General features: G+C 44.6%; 1 protein-coding gene across 2 annotated transcripts in view; it reads left to right on the top strand.

Annotated features, from left to right (window-relative positions):
- CASR (calcium sensing receptor) overlaps positions 1–21,569 on the top strand; it is a 189,796-nt gene that overhangs the window by 117,626 nt on the left and 50,601 nt on the right. The window lies entirely within an intron of this gene.

The following is a 21,569-nucleotide window of genomic DNA, read 5'->3' as shown; positions in this document are numbered from 1 at the left end:
AGAGCTATAAACGTTCTCGCAAAACTGAGTGACTGGGCAACAAAATGGCAGATGAAATTTAGTGTTGATAAATACAAAGCAATGCACATTGGAAAACATGAACCCAGCTATACATATAAAATTATGAGGTCTAAATTAGCTGTTACCACTCAAGAAGGAGCTTGGAGTCATTGTGGATAGTTCTCTGAAAACATCCACTAAATGTGCAGAGGCAGTCAAAAAAGTGAACAGAATTCTGGAAATAATTAAAGAAGGGATAGATCGGGATCAGCAACCTTTCAGAAGTGGTGTGCTGAATTTTCATTTATTCACTCTAATTTAAGGTTTCACGTGCCAGCAATAAGATTCCATGCAATCCATGCTGAGCTGTGCCCCCTCTTGGCCCTGTCTGCACCCCTCACTGCCCCAGGCTGGGGCTAGAGGGACACAGCTGGGGGCGGCTGAGGAGCCCAGGCTGAGGCCAGGAGCAGAGCCCTGGGCTGGGACCCCAGGCTCACAGAAGTGCCCCCCAGACCTGTGGCTGGAACCCAGGGCCACCAGCAGGCTGAGCAGGGCTGGCGGCCAGAACCCCGGCTGGCAGGGGTCCAGCGGCCAGTACCCCAGACCAGCAGCGGAGCCCCCCGGACCAGTGGCCGTGACCTGGGGCTGGCAGCAGGCTGAGCAGAGCCGATGGACGGTACCCCAGGGTGGCAGCAGAGGCCCCGGGACCGGTGGTGTTCTTGACCCAGACAGTGTGAGTGCCACTGAAAATCAGCTCACATGCCATCTTTGGCACTCGTGCCATAGGTTGCCTACCCCTGGGATAGATAATAGGACAGAAAAGATCATGTTGCCTTTATATAAATCCATGGTACACCCACGTCTTGAATACTGTGTGGGGATGTGGTCACCTCATCTCAAAAAAGATATATTGGAATTGGAAAAGGTTCAGAAGAAGGCAACAGAAATGATTAGGGATTGGAATGGCTTCCGTATGAGGAGAGATAAATAAGACTGGGACTTTTCATCTTGGAAAAAAGAACGCTAAGGGGAGATATGATTGAGGTCTATAAAATTGTGACTGGTATAGAGAAAGTAGATAAGAAAGTGTTTATGAGAAGTAGTAAACACCACAAGAACCAAGGGTCACTAAATGAAATTAAAACAAATAAAAGGAAGTATTTCTTCATACAGTGCACAGTCAACCTATGAAACTCCTTGCCAGAGGATGTTGTGAAGGCCGAGACCATAACAGGGTTTAAAAAAATAAAAAGATAAATTCATGGAGGATAGGTCCATCAAAGGCCATTAGGCAGGATGGGCAGGAGTGGTGTTCCTAGCCTTTGTTTACCAGATGCTGGGAATGAGCGACAGGGATGGATCACTTGATGATTACCTGTTCTGTTCATTCCCTCTGGGGCACCTGGCACTGGCCACTGTCGATAGACAGGATACTAGGCTAAATGGACCTTTGGTCTGACCCAGTAAGGCCATTCTTATGTTCTTATACACCATTATCAGAGGGATAACAAAACTTAACAGAGGTCCAATATATGCCCCGCCTGTTTTACGAGATGCTTCTTTCTTTTAAAAGAAACCCTTTTATTACACAGAGTTTTGATAAAATTGTCTCTCTTTTTCTGCACACACACACTTGATTTTGTGTCAAAGGGATGTTTCTCTTTAAGTTGCTGATTGCTATTTCTGAAATGGCCACTATTAAATCATCAGAGGCTGAACACACGATAGCTTTCCTTTGCAGTGGTGGTGATTTGCTAGGTAATTTTAAAAGGGCCAGGTGTCTCTTCATGTAGCTAGACATGTTTTCAGTCAGCAGCCTTGGCTGTTGAAAGGGACCTCATGATAATTCATTGCTCTTTACACCCAGCTGTTGTTCTTTTCAAAGTATAAGCCTCTGGCTAATTGTGAGGGAAAAGCCCAGTTCCTAATCTATAAGCATCTGGTGTAGCAGCGTTTAAATCCACCACTAGGTACTGTGACAAAGTTCTTCCTCTGCCTTGGTGGGTCCTGCGCTTTCTGTTGGATTTGCTCACCTCAGAGGTTCACAACAGCCCTCAGTTTGGCCACTTGTGCTAGAGGCTCAAACCTGCCATTCACTCAGCTAAACTCATTGCTGGCCAGCATGGGGGAAATGGAGAACTATCTCCACAGTCTCTGTTGTCCCACCTAGTGGGTCAGGGACAGGCCAGATCCCTTTCCAAATTAGACCTTCCCTTCTGGTGTGTCTCACAGACCAGGTCAACTCCTCCTGTGTCAGATAGGTTGTTGGGCAGAATGGAGGGAACCCAGGCCCATCCTCTACACCAGGTTCCAGCCCAGGGCCCTGTGGACTGCAGCACTCCCTGGGCTACTTCCCCATGGCCTCCCCTCACAGAGTGACCAGATGTCCCAATTTTATAGGGACAGTCCTGATTTTGGGGTCTTTTTCTCATATAGACTCCTATTACCCCCAACCCGCATTCCAATTTTTCACATTTGCTGACTGGTCACCATGTCCCCTCAGAACCTTCTTTGTCCACACCACAGGACCTTCCTCCTGAAGCCTGATAACACTTATACTCCTCAGTCCTCCAGCAGCACCCCTGCTCATTGCCTGATCCTTGTGAACCCCCCACTAACTGATGGCAGGTCCCTTTTAAACCAGGTTTCCTGATTAGCCTGCCTGCCATAATTGATTCTACTAAGTTCTTAATTGGCTCCAGGTGTCTTAATTAGCTTGCCTGTCTTAATTGGTTGTAGCAGCCTCCTGAGTGCTCTAGGGCAGTCCCTGCTCTAGTGACGCAGGGAGCAGAAAACTATTCATCCAGTGACCAATATATTTGCCTTCTACCAGACTCCTGCACCTAACTAGCCTGGGTCTGTCACAGTATCCATAAGGTATTTTGGTAACATCCTCAGAAGCTTCTAGAAAGAATTAGGCCTTCCTGAGGTACATTTGCTGAGCAAGTGTAGCCATTTGTAATTTATCCCTGAGAGCCACCACCCCCTTGACCTCCACTTTTTAGAATCTATTTACCTAAGCAACATCTCCTCAGTTCACCTTATCCAATGGTGTTGCTGAAGAGGCCTAGTCACTTTCCCCCATGGGTTCAGATATTGGATGGGCATCACCCTAGTCAGTCTGGCTCACGATCACATGGATCTCGGTGTCAGGTTCTGCCATATTCAGCAATGGATGGGCTACAGGGCTCCATTTGGCCACTCTCTCCTCCTCAGAACTGTCTTTAATATTGTACTTCCTTTGCAAGTGACCAAGCACTCTCAGAGCTAAAATAAATGCCATAGTTCTCACAGGGGTAGTGAAGGCTGCCATGTTTCCTTTCACCATTCCCACAATTTCTGAAAATATGTTCTTGAAACATATGGCATCTTTACCACAGTGAGGGGCTTCCAGGGATGTTGCTGCTGACCAGCCATTTACTAAACTCCAGATGGTGGAGTTTCCAGCTACAAACTTGTGCTATAGCTATTCTGATTGGTACACAGTTCCCATCTGGGATGTCCAATAGGGCTAGAACCTGTGTTGATTGGTAGAGTGTAGTTGGAGGAGTTCTTGGAGCAGTGGTTCTCAAACTTCTGTACTAGTGACCACTTCCACCTAGAAAGCCTCTGAATGTGACCCCTCCTTATAAATTAAAAACACTTTTTATATATTTAGCACTATTATAAATGCTGGAGGCAAAGCAGGGTTTGGGTTAGAGGCTGACAGCTCATGACCCCTCCATGTAAGAAACTTGTGACCCCCTGAGAGGTCCAACCCACAGTTTGAGAACCCCTGTCTTAGAGGGAGCACACAACGCTCTTCCAGATGGGTCACCCAACCCCTGAACTTTCCCTAATTGGTCGATCCCACTCTTGGGGATGTCCTGGGGCACTGGAACCCACTCCAGTTGGTAAAGGACAATGGTAGAAGTTCTTAGAGGGGTCACATGACCCTGTTCCAGATGGGTCACATGTCCTCTTCACTCTTGGGAAGGCTCTATGGTGCTGAAATCCCCTCTGATTGGTAGATGGTGGTGAGAGAAATTTTTAGAGGGGTTATTTGACACCTTTGCTTCTGGCCATATTCCAGACTCTGGAAGTAATACAATGGCAGGGCAGTTCTGATGGGGCTTTATAGGGTTAGGGGACGGGGTCAAAGTTTGAGCGACATTGTACCCTTACATTTTTCCTGTCTCATATATACTGACTGGAGCTGGAGGAGTATATGATTACTAACTGCATAGCTGATTAGAAACAGGGAGGAGATTTACTGAGTGTAATGGGGCTAATGCTGCTTAGCTTAACTAAACTAGAAGAGAAAACATTTACTGAGAATGTGGAAATTCTAGAAAATTGCCTTTCCCTAAATGGAGTCAAAAAGAAAATCAAACAATTTCTGAATATGTGACTGGATTAAGGGAATTAACAGAGCACTGCCTGTTCGGAGAGAATTGAAATGGTGCCTTAAGGGACCAGTTGGTTTGGATAAGCAAAATGAAACAATCCAAAACCAGCTATTGATGGATTGATTTGACCCTGAAGCATGAATTAGAAAATGCTGTATCAATGGAGATAGCTATTAAAGATTCCAGGAAGCTGCAACATCATCATGTGATCTGTAACTAATAAACTAGTAGTCAAGCACTGACTGCTTTCACTGTGGGAATCAGTCTCACAATGCAAATGATGGTTGGTTCAAGGACAAACCCTGCAGAAACAGTAACAAATTGGGAGCACACACAGAAAATGTTCAGCTCAGTGCAAAAAGCACAACGACAATACCAGAGGATTTCAAATTCATCACCCTGCAGATGACAACACAGAATCAAATGAGAATATTATTTCATCTCTACAACTATAGTTGATGTTATGTCATCTCAGACAATAAGTGAAGCGATATTTGGATTGCTTTAGAAGTGGAAGGATTAAGCATTAAAACGGAGCTTGATACAGGATCTGGTATTTATGTAATTTCACACAGGATTATAGAGGCTTCTAAAAGAGATGAAGTTGCAGAAGAATCTGAGTACTACTAAATACATGTACAGGGAAAATCCTCAATCTCCTGGTTGCTATTACAATGAAGGTAACATATAACTAAACAGCAGATGCAAAGAGTCTACGCTGGGACTTGGTAGAGAATAGCTGAGAGAGATTCAGCCAGACCGGTAAAGTATAAAATGACTTCAGGTTTAAAAAAATAATGAATTCCAGCCCAAAACAAAAATTAGCTAGACTTTTGTACAAGGCAACTGGTATCTTTCAGGATGGTATGAGAAACTTAAAGCCCATGAAAGCAAAAAACTTTGCTTGAGCAATTTCTAAATTTTGCAAATATCTTCCAGTGCCTTTTGCGATACAGCAAAAGGCAGAGTTAGAATTTCAGCACTTACAAGACTCTGGGATTATATCCAGGGCTAACTGGAGTGAATGGAGCATCCTGATAGTGCCAGTAATGAAAAAGAATGGGGCTTTCCCTATCTGTGGTGACATCAAGGTTACCGTAAACTCAGTACCGCATGAGTACTTAATGGAAAGAGAAGGGTTACATATAAACAGAACTGTAACATGGTTCCTAAGGACTAGACTAAACTTAACCTTCTGTTTAAAGAAGCTTATCTCACCCAAATGTCCTTTGCACTGTTTTCAACCAAGCCTTATTGAAATCCCATTTTCATGAAGATAATCTCACTGCCCAATTACTTTATAGATGCAGGTTAACAAGGTGCTTTTCTTGTCCCCCAGTTATAGTCCAGTAACCTTTAAAGTGCAACTTCAGATAAGGCTCTTTTCCTCCCACTGTTTTTCTTTTCCTGTTAAATTTCACAATCCTGTATTTGCATTTAGCTGAGACTGGTGACTGATAGCTAGACAATTCTCAGTTTATATTTCAACAGACAGATGGATAAACATCTCTGGCTTATTTCCAGTATATATGCATACCTTCTTATATAGTAGCAGCACATACATTCTACCATGATATTCACAACCAGTGTGGCACTGGATTTCCTTTGATACCTTACATGACATTCTTTGGTGAACCAGGATGTACATGCCAGAATCAGGATATTCTTGGGACCTCTTTGTCAGTTGGCATTGAGGGGTTCTTAGATCATAGGCAATGCTGAGCTAAGCAGGTAGACAGTATAAAAAGTCACTTGCAAGGTGAATTCAAGAGTCATGAACAGAGGCAGGTAATAGCAGTGTTTCAGAGGACATGGCCATGGACTCTGTGCTTGTGGCAGTGAGACTGTGAGTGGTTCATTTGTCCCATCTGTGGGTTGTTTGACTATTTGTTCTCTGCATTGCTGGCCCCTGAGGAAGCAGCTGAAACAGGTCTGTTCGTTGTTGCCTCAGTAAGGGCCGCAAAGCTCTGACCCTTGGAGCTTTGATCAGCTCTGCTGTTTGAAGTCACTGAGTAGTTAATCAGATGACGGGGGGTGGATTTGCGCTGAGCTGAGCTAAGCAGGGAGACTTGGCATAAAAAGTCTCTGCTAAGCGAACTTGAGAACTGCCGACAGAGGCAACTAGAAGGAGAGTTTTGGAGGGAGTATAGAAAGAGAATATGAGAGGCTTTTCCTTCCTATATCCAATTTCAAGATGACCAGAGATGGAACAGTGGTGCAGTTGATGTACCATGTTTCCTTTCCTGCCTGAAGCCAGAAGGAACTTCCTGTGCATGAAGTGCAAGTTGATGGCTGTGCTGGAGAAAAAGATTCTTGGACTGGAGTGGCAAGCAGAGATGCTATTGAGAATCAGAGAAGCTGAGGAGTTCCTAGATAGCCAGATTCAGGAAACACCAGTGCTCCAGATTCAAGAAAGAAAGGAGCTGGCCATCAAGGAGTCAGGAGGCAGAGGAGGAGAGGAAGTCAGAGAGGATGCCTGGAAGTTTGTAACCAGAAGAGGTCATGGAAACATTCTATATTGCTGAACACAGATGAGGATGGGCAGTCTGTAGGCACCAGAAATTAGAAGACTGGGAGGAATTCCATACAGCTAAGACATTTCCAATCGATATCCAGGTTCTCAGTGTGGAATCTGTGAAAGATGCCTCTCAAGATCCAACTTGTCCGAATGAATGGAGAGATGTATGGAACATACCCGTGGATGGCAACCCATCCTGTAAGAAAATCAAACTTGCCCAAAAAGAGTTCCCCAGTCATCCAAGGAAAACAGACGATCCTTGTTGTGGATTCAATACTCAGAAAAATCAAAAGACTGTTCTGCAAGAGACAAGCGCACAACAGGATGATGTGCTGTTTTCCTGAGCCAAGACATTACATGTCACTCGAAGATTGGATAGGCTTCTTAAGTTGCAGGAAACAATCCATTGGAGATGGTTATATCTCACAGATGATAGGGGACTTCAGAGAACTCAGAAGCATGCCCAAACTGTTTTCTCTGAGATCCTGTCCCACAAGTGAAGGAAGACAGAAGACTCCAGAATTGAACTGCTGGCTGAGTGATGTAGGCTGGAGGGTTTTGGTTTTGTAGAACATTTATCCAACTTCTTTGAGTGTGGGGAGGTGTATGGTTTGGATGGCCTCCATCTCAGTAAAGGGAATCCAATTTCTTTGTGGACAGGCTGGCTAGAGCAGTCACGAGAATATTAAAATAATAACAAAAAGAGAGAGTAAAAAGAGGGAAGATATGAGCACTTGTTTTGCACAGAATTAAAATGTTGAGAACAACATTAATGAAGGAATTGCAGGACAAAAAGGGAAGAAATTCTTGAATTGCCTATTCACCAGTGCTGGGAGTCTGGGTAACACAAGAAAAACTGGCATTGCTCATTTGTGAGCATAAGCTCTATCTAGTTGGTATTACTGAAATCTTGTGGGATGATTTGCATGATTGGAATGTTAAAATCAATGGTCATAACCTATTTAGAAAGGATCGACTGGGCTAAAGGGGAGCGGGAGTAGTGCTCAAAACAAAAATGGCATTCCAAGTCACTGACAACTCGGACAAAAAAATATTTTAAATGCTTAAAGATCAATGTCCTAACCCAGGGATCGGCGACCTTTGGGCCGGGCCAGTTTACCTACCTGTCGCTTCCGCAGATTTGCCACTTCAGGCCAATGAGGGCTGCGGGAAGCGGCACAGGCCGAGGGATATGCTGGCCTCATTGTTTTCCCCTCCCACCCAAAAATATAAAGAAATAGAAGAAATATTTATTGAGCACTTCTGCCTTTTTTTGCATTATTGCTGATTACCCTTTCCATTTAGTAATGAACCAATGCTATTGTTAGGATTGTTTTTCTTCCTAATATACTAAACAACTCCTCTTTATTGTCCTTAACTTTGCTGGCCATATATATATTTACAGCTGTCTCACTTACCCTATAAACTTCATTTTTTAACCAGCACAGCCTTCTTCCTCATTTGTGAGATTGTGCCTTATTTGCTTGTGCCCAGTTTACCAAGCCATCTAGATCGCTTTGAATTCAGTGAATTGTCCCCTTCATCATTTACTACTTGGAGGAGAGGGATAGGTCAGTGGTTTGAGCATTCAGCTGCTAAACCCAGGGTTGTGAACTCAGTCCTTGAGGGGGCCACTTAGGAAGCTGGGCAAAAATCAGTACTTGGTCCTGCTAGTGAAGGCAGGGGGCTGGACTCAATAACCTTTCAGTTCTAGGAGATCAGTATATCACCAAATATTATCTTTTTTAGGGGGAGGGATAGCTTAGTGGTTTGAGCTTTAGCCTGCTAAATCCAGGGTTGTGAGTTCAATCCTTGAGGGGGCCATTTGGGGATTGGTCCTGCTTTGAGCAGGTGGTTGGACTAGATGATCTCCTGAGGTTCCTTCCAACCCTAATAATCTATGATTCCACTCCCCTAATTTTTATGGCATCTGCAAACTTTTTCAGTGATGACTTTATGTTTTCTTTCAGGTCATTATCAAAAATATTAAATAGTGTAGGGCCAAGAACTGATCTCTGTGGGACCCCACTGAAAATGGACCCACTCATTGACTTTTTCCTGCTTAAAATTAAATTTTGAGACCTATCAGTTATCAAGTTACTAATCCATTTGTGTGCCATGTTAATTTTATATCATTCTACTTTTTTTAATCAAAATGTTGCGTGGGACCATGTCACATCTTACATAAATCATATGTAACTATATCATGTCAACACTATAGCCTTTTTCATACAAACTTGTAATGTCATCAAAAAAGATATCAAGTTATTTTGACTGACTCTATTTTCCATAAGCACATGTTGATTTTCATTAATTATATTATATTTATTTCATTCTTTATTAATCGAGTCCTGTATTGGTCACTCCATTATCTTGCTTGGATTGAGGCCAGGTTGACACCCGAAGTATATGATGCTCACACTGAAGTCCCCCATGATCATGCAGCTTTTTTTTCATATAAGGAAGCGGTCATCCTGCTCCTATTGTGATTTGGTAGTCTGTAGCGGACACCAACTAGTACTCCATCTTGTGTTGTTAGGACACAAATCCATAAGCAATCAAGTTAATTTTCTTCCAAGTTATCAGTGATTCGAAAACAGATAATGCCATTTTTGATACAGAGTGCCGTTCACCCTCCTCTTTTGTCCACTCAGTCCTTCCTAAATAGATTATAACCACTAATTTTTACATTCCAATTGTGTGAATCATTCCGTCATGTTTCAATAATACCAACTAGATAGAATTTATGCTCATAAATGAGGAATTCCAATTCTTCTTGTTTATTACCTGGGCTCCTAGTATTGGTGAATAAGCAATTAAAGAATTTATTCTCTTTGTGTCCTTTGGTTCCTTGATTTATTTAATTTTCAGCATCTCAATTTTAAGCTGATGATCATATCTCCCCTCTTTCTACCCTCCCTTCTTGGTATTAGTTTAGTCCCCTCTTGACCACTTTAGCCAGTCCTTACCTAAGGAGATTGTGTCCCCTTCTACTGAGCTGGAGGCCATTCAAACTATACAGCCCCCACGCACCTTGTAGAAGGTGGATCAATGTTCCTCAAAACCAAAGTCACTTTATCACTTACTTATCCAGGGTTTCACTTCCAGAATCTTCTGCCTTCTGTCTTCCTTTGCTTGGAGAACAGGAAGGATCCCAGAGAAGATGACTTGGACATTCTTCTGCTTCAGCATGCTTCTGAGTGCCCTGAAGTTATCTACTGTCTGTGAGATATCCCACAGTGCAGTGTCATTTGTGCCAATATGAATCATTACCAGACATCACCAGTATTTCACTAGAATCTCCATCCTTAGAGGTTTTTAAGGCCCAGCTTGACAAAGTCCTGGCTAGGATGATTTAGTTGGTGTTGATCCTGCTTTGAGCAGCAGACTGGACTAGATGACCTCCTGAGGTCTCTTCTAACACTAATATTCTATGATCTTTATCTAGTGATTTCAAAAGCCTATCCAGTCTTAGCATGATGTCTTGTTTCTTGGTTCCAGGTAAGCAGCCCACTGTCCTGTTGCCCTACCTGGCCCTTGCTGAATGTTCTTTTGATTCTTCTGAGTACTGAATCACCAACAAGGATCTTCTGTCTGTCTGATGTAAGCAGGGTGTGAATAAGCTCTCCCCTGACATCTAGTGATGCACTAGGGGAAAAGACTTCTGGAGCAGACCGTGGCTGCATAGACACGTCTACTCTGCCTGGGTGTTCGGCAGTCAGACCTGCTTTGCCAAAATGATCGATTTTGGCTGCTTTTGGGTTACAATTCAATTCATATTGGATGCAAGGATAATGAAATGTTATTATCCTTATTATATGATTAAAGGGCAGGAGAACTGTACTTAGCATGCCTTGATTGAGGGTGTCACCCTAACTGAACCTCACTGCTAAGCAGAGGGTAAGGATGGCACATCCCGCTAAAAATGAGAAAGAGATGGGGACTGGTGTTGCTACATGATGGTGTGGACTCTTCCTAATGAGTCCTAGACACCATTTGACTCTCTCTTCTCCAGTGTTTAAAGACAGGGCTGATTGGACTCAATTGAGAGTTCTTGTTTCTATTCAGTGATTACTAGAGCTGAAATCACTGATGAGAAAGTCTAGGGGATAAGCCTTTAGACCTGGTATGGGCACAGTGTTGCAATGAAAGGCAACAAAGAGGCAGCAGCTCAGAGGTTCCTCACTGCCAAGTGAAATCACTAAGAGCTGAAATCACAAGGCTGGGCTAGATGGGGGAACCTCAGAACATGGCATCACAGGAGTGGCCGTGAGTGGCAAAGATGAGCAGCAGCAGCAGAGGTAACAGCAATAGCAAGTTGTGAACAGCAGCAGAGATAATAGTGAGCCAGTTGCAGAGACATGGCAGAACAATGCTCCTGCCCTGGCCTTTCAGGGGTCAGAAGGGCACCCACATGAATGAAGCTCTGAACTCTGGGTCTTCGCTGACTAAGAACAATCAACTGTGGGTGGGGTAAGTGGAGAACCATTCAGTAATAGCAACCATAATATAATTAAATTTTTTGGCGGGGGGGATACCAAAGAATCCCACCACAGTAACATTTAACGTCAGAAAGGGGAACTACACACAACTAGTTAAACGGAAATTAAAAGATATAGTCACAAAAGAAATGCCTGCAAGCTGCATGGAAACTTTTCAAAAACACCATAATAGAGGCTCAAATTAAAGTATACCCCAAATTAAAAACATAGTAAGAGGACCAAACAAGTGCCACCATGGTTAAACAACAAAGCAAAAGCAGCCATTAGTGGCAAAAAGGTATCCTTTAAGAACTGGAAGTCAAATCCTAGTCTAGCATTGACTTTTTCCTGGCCGGTCCATTGAATTAGGACTTCTTAATATTATGATAATGAGCACTTGCCCCAAACCTGATCTCAGATAAAAACTAATAGCCAGTGGAACTAACTGATGCAAGATATTATTGAGGCCAAGAATGCAGTAGGATTCAAATAAGTATTAGACATTTACATGGATAATGAGAATATCCACAGTTATGCTACATAGTCTCAGGGCATAAGACAATCACTAAGAAATGTTACCTATGGATGGATTATTCCATATTTGGCTGCTAGGGGGTTTCTTGCACCTTCCTCTGACGTACCTGATACTGGCCACTATCAGAAAGAAGATACTGAACTAGATTACCACTGGACTAATCTAGTATGACAATTCTTATGTTCCTAATGCCCACTGTAATCTTGTAGAAAGACCCTCTTCTTTTTCCTGATTAAGATTTTGAAATAAGTAAAGGAGAGACAAACCCCAAAGTCTATCAGGTTTTTTAATGAGGCCCAATGGGAGTGTTTAGGAGTTTTTATAATCAATTTTTTGTAGTTCTCCAGAATAACTGGGTGTTTTCAGTAAAGTTGTTGGATTTTTATGTTTGTATTTAGTCTTAAAGTCAAATTATTGGCTGCTCTGACCATTTGCAACCGTAATAAAGTGAGCAGGAAAGCATGTGGGGTAAATCCGCCTAGAAATGGCCATTAGACTTAGCCTATAACTAGGTGTAAAGAAATTGACTGTTGGGGTGTGGAATCATCTCCTAAGTAAGAGGGGAAGCCCTATTATTTAGAATATTTAACACTGACCTGGACAAAGCACTGGTTAATACTGGGTAGGCACTGATCTTGCACTGACTCATGAGAGGATGGACTAGCTGGGACTCAACAGGTCTTTTCCATTACTAAATGCTCTGATTCAAAGGCATCCAGTAGTCTGAGACAGAAAAAGTAGCAGAATCCATGGGTTTGTCTCCCTACAACCTTGGGAAAAGGTCTGAAGGTGGTAGCTGACAGAATACCATCTTCCCCACTAGCCTTTACCAGCATTCAATGGTGTATTGGTCTAATAATGTATTCATCCAGCCATCACTTTACTTCTCCAGAATGTCTCTTCCAGGATATGACACACATACATGTTCTTTTGCCCTGGCTGAATCAGAGTCTTCTAAATGTTAGATTGAATGCTCAGTATTTGTTTCTATCTTCAGCTACAAAACATGTTTTTGACTGTGAAGGCTCTGGCTAATCATTGATAGACTGGTGCCTATAAAAAAAAGGGCTCATATTACACAATGAAAGACGACAAGCTGCAGCTCTTTCTTTTAAAGTTTAGAGCTTAAACATTTCTGGGTTGCTTGAGCGTCTCCTTATTTTGGTCCCACATTTCATAGTAAAGCACTTCACACATGTCGGCCACGAGCCTTGTGTTCATGATAATCTGAGACTGTTAACAAGGGCCTCTTTTCCTTTTCAACCCAAGAGCTGTTTCATGAGATGCTCATCAGAAATTCCAGCAATGGAGGTCAAGCCTATTGGTAGGCAGGAATCAAAAAGTTTATTCCCCTGGTTGCTGTTGCCCCTCTGGTTCATATTCTAGGCAGGACTTGCTGCTTCCCTGCAGGAGTTGATTTATGTGGAATCTTCTATTCCTTGGGCAGGACTGCAGTTGATAATCTATGCACTAGGGTAGGGGTAAGCAATCTATGGCACGGGTGCCAAAGGCAGCACACGAGCTGATTTTCAGTGGCACTCACACTGCCTGGGTCGTAGCCACCGGTCCGGGGGGCTCTGCATTTTGTTTAATTTTAAATGAAACTTCTTAAACATTCTGAAACCTTCTTGATTTTAAATACTACAATAGTTTAGTTATATATTATAGACTTACAGAAAGAGACCTTCTAAAAACATTAAAATGTATTATTGGCACGCAAAACTTTAAATTAAAGTGAATAAATGAAGACTTGGCACACCACTTCTGAAAGGTTGCCGACCCCTGTACCAGAGAATAAGCCATTCAGTGCAGGTTAATGCTTTTGTACAACTGTCTCCCTGTAAATTAGAAGTATCATTTTATACATGAATTGGTTTGCAAATATCTACGGTCTGGTGACTAATCCTCATCTATGGTGTATGTGACCGAAGAAAATGTGCTGCTAAGGTAATTCTGTAAAACCAACCCCAGCAAGGGATATATAATGATTTCTAGGAAGACTAATGTCAGGATGTAAGGCTGAGGAACAGATTAACTGAGGTGAATGTGATAAAATAAAGCAAAAGGGTTTCTAGGGAACCCAGACATTTCTCATTAGTTCAACTCACTGACACTATTAATTACCAACATTCTACATGCCCCTAAGGAGGCAACACTGTTCAGTGATGTGTCTGTGCAAGTGCTGTTGCAGAATCAAACATCATATCTGTGAATTTATATAATGCCTATTATCAAAACAATTAAAAGCTCTGTACTTTCTACACACAGAGATGATCAACCCACCACTAAAATCCAGCCAGCTCTCGGGTAGGACATGGGAAATGTTTAATAGCAGACTGCAACACTGCATAACAGATTAGAACAGGAAGTGAAGAAAAATACGATATTCCAACTCCCTAGGCTTCAAAGCCCAAGCTCCAGCCCAAGCTGCAACTTCAAAGCACTGTCTGTACAACTATTTTTAGAGCAGTAGCAGGAGCCCTGCTAACTCAAGTCTGTTGATCTGGACTGGGAAGCTTGCTTCTTCTCAGTCCAAAATGCTGTGTAGACCTATCCAAAGGGGTCTTGTAGAGAAACCTAGAAATAGCCAAGCTTGGGAGAAAGCTTAATCTGAAGTTTATACTATGTGGTTACTATTATGTAGTGCCTAGACTCCCTGACCAGGATCAGGCCTCTGTTGTGCTAGGCATATACCTCTCAATTGTAGCACATTTTTGGTTACAGAAAGAAGCCATTTCAGGGTTTCTGTCACAGAATTATAGAATATCAGGATTGGAAGGGACCTCAGGAGGTCATCTAGTCCAACCCCCGGGGTGCCTCCAGGCACCAGCACGCCAAGTGCGTGCCAGGGGCAGCAAGCAACGGGGGGCGCTCTGCCAGTCGCCGCAAGGGTGGCAGGCAGGTTGCCTTCAGCAGCATGACTGCAGAGGGTCTGCTGGTCCCACGACTTCGGCAGACCTCCTGCAGGCGAGCTGCTGAACCTACGGGACCAGGGACCTGCCACAGGCAAGCCACCGAAGGCAGCCTGCCTGCCGTGCTTGGGGTGGCAAAATACCTAGAGCCGCCCCTGCCAACCCCCTGCTCAAAGCAGGACCAATTCCCAGCTAAATCATCCGAGCCAGGGCTTTGTCAAGCAGGGCCTTAAAAGCCTCTAAGGATGGAGATTCCACCACCTCCCTAGGTAACCCATTCCAATGCTTCACCACCCTCCTAGAGAAAAAGTTTTTCCTAATATCCAACGTAAACCTCCCACAGCAACTTGAGATCATTGCTCCTTGTTCTGTCAACTGCCACCACTGAGAACAGTTGAGCTCCATCCTCTTTGGAACCCCCTTTCAGGTAGTTGAAAGCAGCTATCAAATCCCCCCTCATTCTTCTCTTCTGCAGACTAAACTCATGCATTACCACTTTGAAAAGGCCACGTTACACATGGGCTGTTGCCTGCAGGCAGCTGCAGCTAACAGGGAGCTTTTACAGAAGAACTCTATATGTATATACATGTAAACAGCTAGTTAATAATAGATAAGATACCAGTAGATGGCAATCAATAATATATAGTCTAGTTCCTGGGTTTTATAGAACTGATAAAACTTCTTGTTTTGCACTATAAATGGTTTCCTATGGCTGCTCTTTAAATGCAGATCATAATGTGGCAGAAGTAAAGTAGTTTTTACTGCTTTAATTCTTTATTGTGGCCAACCAGAGGCATTGAGTCACTTCAGCAATAGCTGTGAACCACACTCCACTCCTCGGCACAATGCAAATGCAAGTGTGAAAACTGGAGTTTCTTTAGAGCCTCACAGAGAAAACTATGACGTGGATGTAAGACAGGAGAAGGCAGCATGGCGATCAGAGTGAATATGCTGAACACAGCAGTTCATTTATATGAATAGATTCATAGGTTTTGAGGCCAGAGGGGACCATTAGATTATCTAGTCAGAACTTCTGTGTAACACAGGACATAAAATTAAATCTAGCTACTCATGTGTTCAGTCCAATAATTTCTGTTTGGCTAAAGCATATCTTCCAGAAAAGATCCAGTCTTGATCTGAAGGCTTCAAGAGATGGAGAACCTACCACTTTCTTTGGTTGTTTGTTCCATTGGTTAATCATCCTCACTTTTAAAAATTTGCACCAGATTTCAAATTTGAATTTGACTGGCTTTAACTTCCAGCCGTTGGTTCATGCTATGCCTTTCTCTGCTAAATTACAGATCCCTTTAGTATCTGGTGTTTTCTCCCTATGAAGGTACTTTATATACCTTGATCAAATCACATCTTGATCTTTTCTTTAATAGTTAAACAGATTGAGCTCCTTAAGTTTCTCACTGCAAAGCATTTTTTTTCCAGCACTCATATCATTGTTATGGCTGTTGTCTGCACCTGTCCAATTTTTCAATATCCTTTTTAAAACATGGACACTGGATGTAGTATTCCAGTGTCTGTTTCACCAATGCAGGATACAGAGGTAAAATCACCTCTCTACTCCTACTCACTACTCTAGGAACAGAGAATGCAGGCCATACTTACAGGATGGGGGAAGCAGTGACTTGAGGAGTCAAGGGGGTAATCACCTGAACATGACCCTCAGTACGACGTTATGGCCAAAAGGGCTAAGATGACATATAAACAGGGAATCTCAAATAGAAGTAGGGAGGTTATATTACCTCTGTATTTGGCACTGCTGCAACCACTACTGAAATACTGTGTCCAGATCTAGAGTCCACAATTCAAGAAGGTTGTTGATAAATTGGAGAGGTTGCAGAGAAGAGCCACAAAAATGACTGACGGATTAGAAAACCTGCTTATAGTGAGAGGTTCCAAGAGCTCAATCTGTGTATCTCAGCCAAAAGAAAATTACGGGACAACTTGGTCAAAGTCTATATGTAGGTACACAAAGAACAAAACTTTGAAAATGGGCTCTTTAATCTAGCAATTATAACAAGAGCCAATGTCTGGAAGCTGAAGGCAGACAATTCAGCCTAGAAATAAGGTGCAAATTTTTAACCGTGAAGGTTATTACCCACTGGAGCAACTTTCCAAGGATTGTGGTGGATTTTCTATCACTGACAATTTTTAAATCAAAATTGGATGTTTTTCTAAAATATATGCTCAATTTCCAACATGAATTAATTCATGGAAGTCCTATGACTTGTGCTATATAGAAGTGCAGACTAGATGATCACAGGTCTCTTCTGATCTTCTAATCTATGTCAATGATTTCATTAGCAGTATTTGCCACTGCATCGCACTGAGAGCTCATGTTGACTTGGTTGTGCACTGTGACACCTAAGTCCTTTTCAGAATCCCTGGTTATCAGGATAAAGCCCCCCATCCTATAAGCATGGTCTTGATCAGTGGTTTTCAAGCTGCAGGTCGCAACCCGGTACTGAGTCGTGGAAAATAAGGCACTGGGTCACAGTGGCTCTGGCCAGCACCACCAACCAGGCCATTAAAAGTCCTGTCGGCAGTGCTGCCTGGCAAAGGCAGGCTAGTTCCCACCTCTTCTGATACCGCACTGTGCCTCGGAAGTGGCCAGCAGCAGGTCCAGCTCCTAGCAAGGGGCCACAGGGCTCCACGTGCTTCCCCCGCCACAAGCACTGGCTCCACACTCCCATTGGCTAGGGGGAAGTGGTATCTGCAGGCGAGAGCCTCTGCCTAGGAGCTGGACCTGCTGCTGGCCGCTTCTGGGGTGCAGCATGGTCCATGGTGCCAGGACAGGCAGGAAGCCTGCCTTAGCACCCCGGCTGCACCGCTGACCGGGAGCTGCCCGAGGTAAGTCCACGCCCCAACCTCATGCCCCAATCCCCTGCCCCAGCCCTGCGCCTCCCTGAAGCTGGAGCCCCTTCCCGCACCCCAAACCCCGCATCCCCAGCCCCACCCCAGAGCCTGTACCCCCAGCCCAGAGCCCTGATGATCTCTCATACCCCAACCCCCTCCCCCAGCCCAGAGATCCCCATACCCTGAACCCCTCATTTCTGGCCCCAGCCCTCACTCCTGTACTGCAACCCTCTGCTCCAGCCTTGAGTCCCTCTTATACCCCAAACCCCTCATCGCCAGCTCCGTTGGGTCATGGGCATCAACAACTTTCTTAAACTGGGTCTCCAGAGAAAAAGTTTGAGAACCACTGGTCTATATTCTTTGTTCCTAGATGTATGACCTTGAATTTGGCTGTATTAAAAACACATTTTGTTTGTTGGGTCCATCTTACCAAGAGATCCAAATCATTCTATCTGACTCCCCTGTTCTCATCATTTGCTACTCCATCACTCTGTGTCATCTGCAAATGTTATCAGCAAAGATTTTTTATCTTTGCTTTCAGATCATTGAGCAAAATCTTGAATAGCATCAAGCCTAGAACTGATTCTTGCAGAACCTCATTAGAACCACACCCATATTTGATTATTCCTCACTGACAACTACTCTTTGAGATTTGTCATGTAGCAAGTTCTCAGTCTATTTAATGTGTGCTCTGTTGATATTGTATAGTGCTTTTTTAAATCATAATGTGCATTGCTTGTGCCTGTGTGCTACTAAGTAACACTCCTTACTAAAGTATATTACTTCTCTGCAGTTATCTTTATTAACCAAGTTTGTTGTCTCATCAAAAAATGAAACCCGGTTTGTATGACTACACCAATTTTCCACAAAACTGTGTTGACTAATATTAATTATATTCTCACCTTTTAATTCTTTATCAATGAATCCCATATGGATTTTGGATCATGGCTGCTTTCTCATTTCTGCATTTATAGCTAGCAGCTGCCGAACAACAAGATTAAGTAAAATCCTAGATTTTTTAGAAAGCTACCTTTTTCCTAAAAGAAATGGAATATATAAGAGATCTTTTCAGTACATCTTATCAAAATGACACTGAAACTATAGTATAGACCAATAGATAACCAGGCATAAGTGCCTTTGCTCTCAGAAGAATCCAGTGAAAATTGAGGCTTTTACAGGTGGCAGATGAAATAATGATCTGCAATGCTTTAAAGAGTTCCAGCCGTACGCCTCTAATAAAGAAACAAACTCAATCGATATGGGGATGTTTTTAAAGGCCTTGGTTGCCTGCCTGGAAACCCTGGGCCACTTGGCTATCAACCCTAAGGTGAAACTGCTATACCATCTTTGAAGAAGGAACTTAAAAAAACAAACTGACAACCTTGTGGAGTTGGGAGACTTAGAGGAAGTTACAGGGCCAACAGGCAATTTGGTAGCTAGTAAAAAGGCCAAACAAACTTTACTTCTGTATTGGAGGAGGGATAGCTCAATGGTTTGAGCATTGGCCTGCTAAACCCACAGTTCTGAGCTCAATCCTTGAGGGGGCCATTTAGGGATCTGGGGAAAAAATCTGTTTGGGGATTGGTCCTCTTTTGAGCAGTACAGTGGACTAGATGACATCCTGAGGTCCCTTCCACCCCTGATATTCTATGATACCTCATTAAAGCTCTACAATTTTCCCATTAATCTTTGCCAACAATTGAAGAGATCCTGCTAAGGTCTTTCCTGTTTTAGATCCCAAAGATGGTTTCTGACTGGGAAAACTTCATGCCCACAAACAGCTGCTTACTGACATCTTTCTGGACTCCTTTTGGCAGATCTAGATTGCTGTGAATGACATTTAGCTTTTCTCTGGCAAGACTGGGGGTATGTCTGTCAAATTGTCAACTCCATCTAGTTTCGTGAATGCCATTTCTTTTCAGGGGCTCCACTTTTTGTTGTAACCTTCATGTTTCAATGTGACCTTTATTTTGAATTGTAACCTCCACTGTGGACTAGCACATCCATTTTGTGGTAAGAGCTTGACACCTAGTTAAATGACTATGCCTGAATAACTGGCTCAGAGCCATCTAGGCCCATCAGCTCTGATTGTCTTTCAGCCACCGGGTCACCCACAAGAACAATGAGCTCTTTAGACCAGTGGTTTTCAAACTTCTTTTCTGGTGACCCAGTTGAAAAAAATTGTTGATGCCCACGACCCCGTGGAGCTGGGCTGGGGCGGGGGCTTGGAAGGGTTCAGGGCTCTGGGCTGGGAGTACAGGCTCTGGGTTGGGGCTGTGGATGAGGGGTTTGGGTGCAGGAGGGGGTTCTGGGTTTTGCGGGGGCTCAGGACTAGGGTAGGGGCTTGAGGTGCAGGAGGAGGTCAAGGCTGAGGGTGCAGGTTATGTGGAGGCAGGGATGAGAGGTTTGGGGTTCAGGAAGGGGCTCCTGGTTTGGGGGGCTCGGGGCTGGGGCAGACAATTGGGATGCAGGGTTGGGGCATGCACTTACCTCAGGCAGCTCCCACTCAGCAGCTCAGTGGGGGTGCTAAGGCAGGCTTCCTGCCTGTCCTGGCACCATGGACCGCACTGCTTCCCGGAAGCAGACAGCAGCAGGTCCGGCTCCTAGGTGGAGGTGTGCAAGTGGCTCCTTGCAGCTCTCACTCGCAGGCACCACTCCCCCCCCAGCTCCCATTGGGCAAGAACTGGCCAATGGAAGTGCGGAGCTGGTGCTTGGGGTGGGGGTAGCACCCATGACCCCTCTGCCTAGAAGCTGGGCCTGCTGCTAGCCACTTCTGGGGTGCAGCACGGTGTCAGAACAGGTAGGAACTAGCCTGCCTTAGCCACGCAGGCCTATTGATGGGACTTTTAATGACCCGGTCAGCGATGCTGACCAGCGCCACCAAGACCAGTACCTTACATTCCACAACCCATTTGAAAACCACTGCTCTACCACCTCTCTACACTGGTGGGAAATGAGCTCCTGTTCATCATTGTAAGCATCCACTGTTGGGGTTTTGCCCTCCCCGGGGCGGCTGGGAGACAGGCCACCTCACTACATGAGTCCGGTGCGTTGGTGACTTAGCTGGGTGGGTTGGGACACAGCCAGGAGCTCAGGCCCTCAGGCAGGGGCTGAGCAAACAGTTCAGTAAGGCAAGCCCAGGCCCTAGGTCAGGGTGGGGCAGCAAACCACAGTTCAGGGCTCAGACCCTCAGGCAGGGGCTGAGCAAACAGTTCAGTAAGGTAAGCCCAGACTCCTGGGCCTGAGCATTGGGGTAAGGGGGAGACTGCCACCCGTGAGTGGGGTGGCAGGGGGGACACAGGCCTGCCTACTCCTCTGCATCCCAGCCCGGGGCCCTAAAAGCGGCAGGCAGCCTGCTGCTGTGTCAGTGAGGATCCTGGCTGCAGCACACTGACATTGGCTCTGGGTGTGCTGCAGCCAGACTAGGGTCAGCTGCCCCCAGACTACTTTCATACTCCCCCTCGGGCCCTACCTGGGTCCTGGTGTTGGCCTCTGGGAGGTCCAGGAGCATAGGTTCGTTGGGGCAGGGGTTGGGCGGCAGCTCCGGCAACCCCTCCGGGTAGCAGGCGCAGGGTAGCTCCAGCCAGTCTGGGCAGCTGCCTGCGACTGCAGGAGCTTCCCAGTCTCGGGCTCCCCTAGGGACATCTGCTCTCTCCAGCAGCTGGCCAGCTTCTGAGCCCTGGGGTTGGTCTTTTATACTTCCTGCCCTGCGCCTTGACCTCTGGGGGGCGGGCACAGGCTCCTGCGGCTCCGCCCACTTTGGCATCCATAAGGGCTCATGTCAAGGTATTTTTCCCCCAGTTTGAACTTTAGCGTCCAAAAATGGGGACCTGCATGGACACTTCTAAGCTTAATTCCTAGCTTAGA

The sequence above is a fragment of the Chelonoidis abingdonii genome, chromosome 1 (genome assembly GCF_003597395.2).
Source record: "Chelonoidis abingdonii isolate Lonesome George chromosome 1, CheloAbing_2.0, whole genome shotgun sequence".
Classification (NCBI taxonomy): Eukaryota; Metazoa; Chordata; order Testudines; family Testudinidae; genus Chelonoidis; species Chelonoidis abingdonii.
This window is presented reverse-complemented; position numbering and strand designations above follow the sequence as displayed.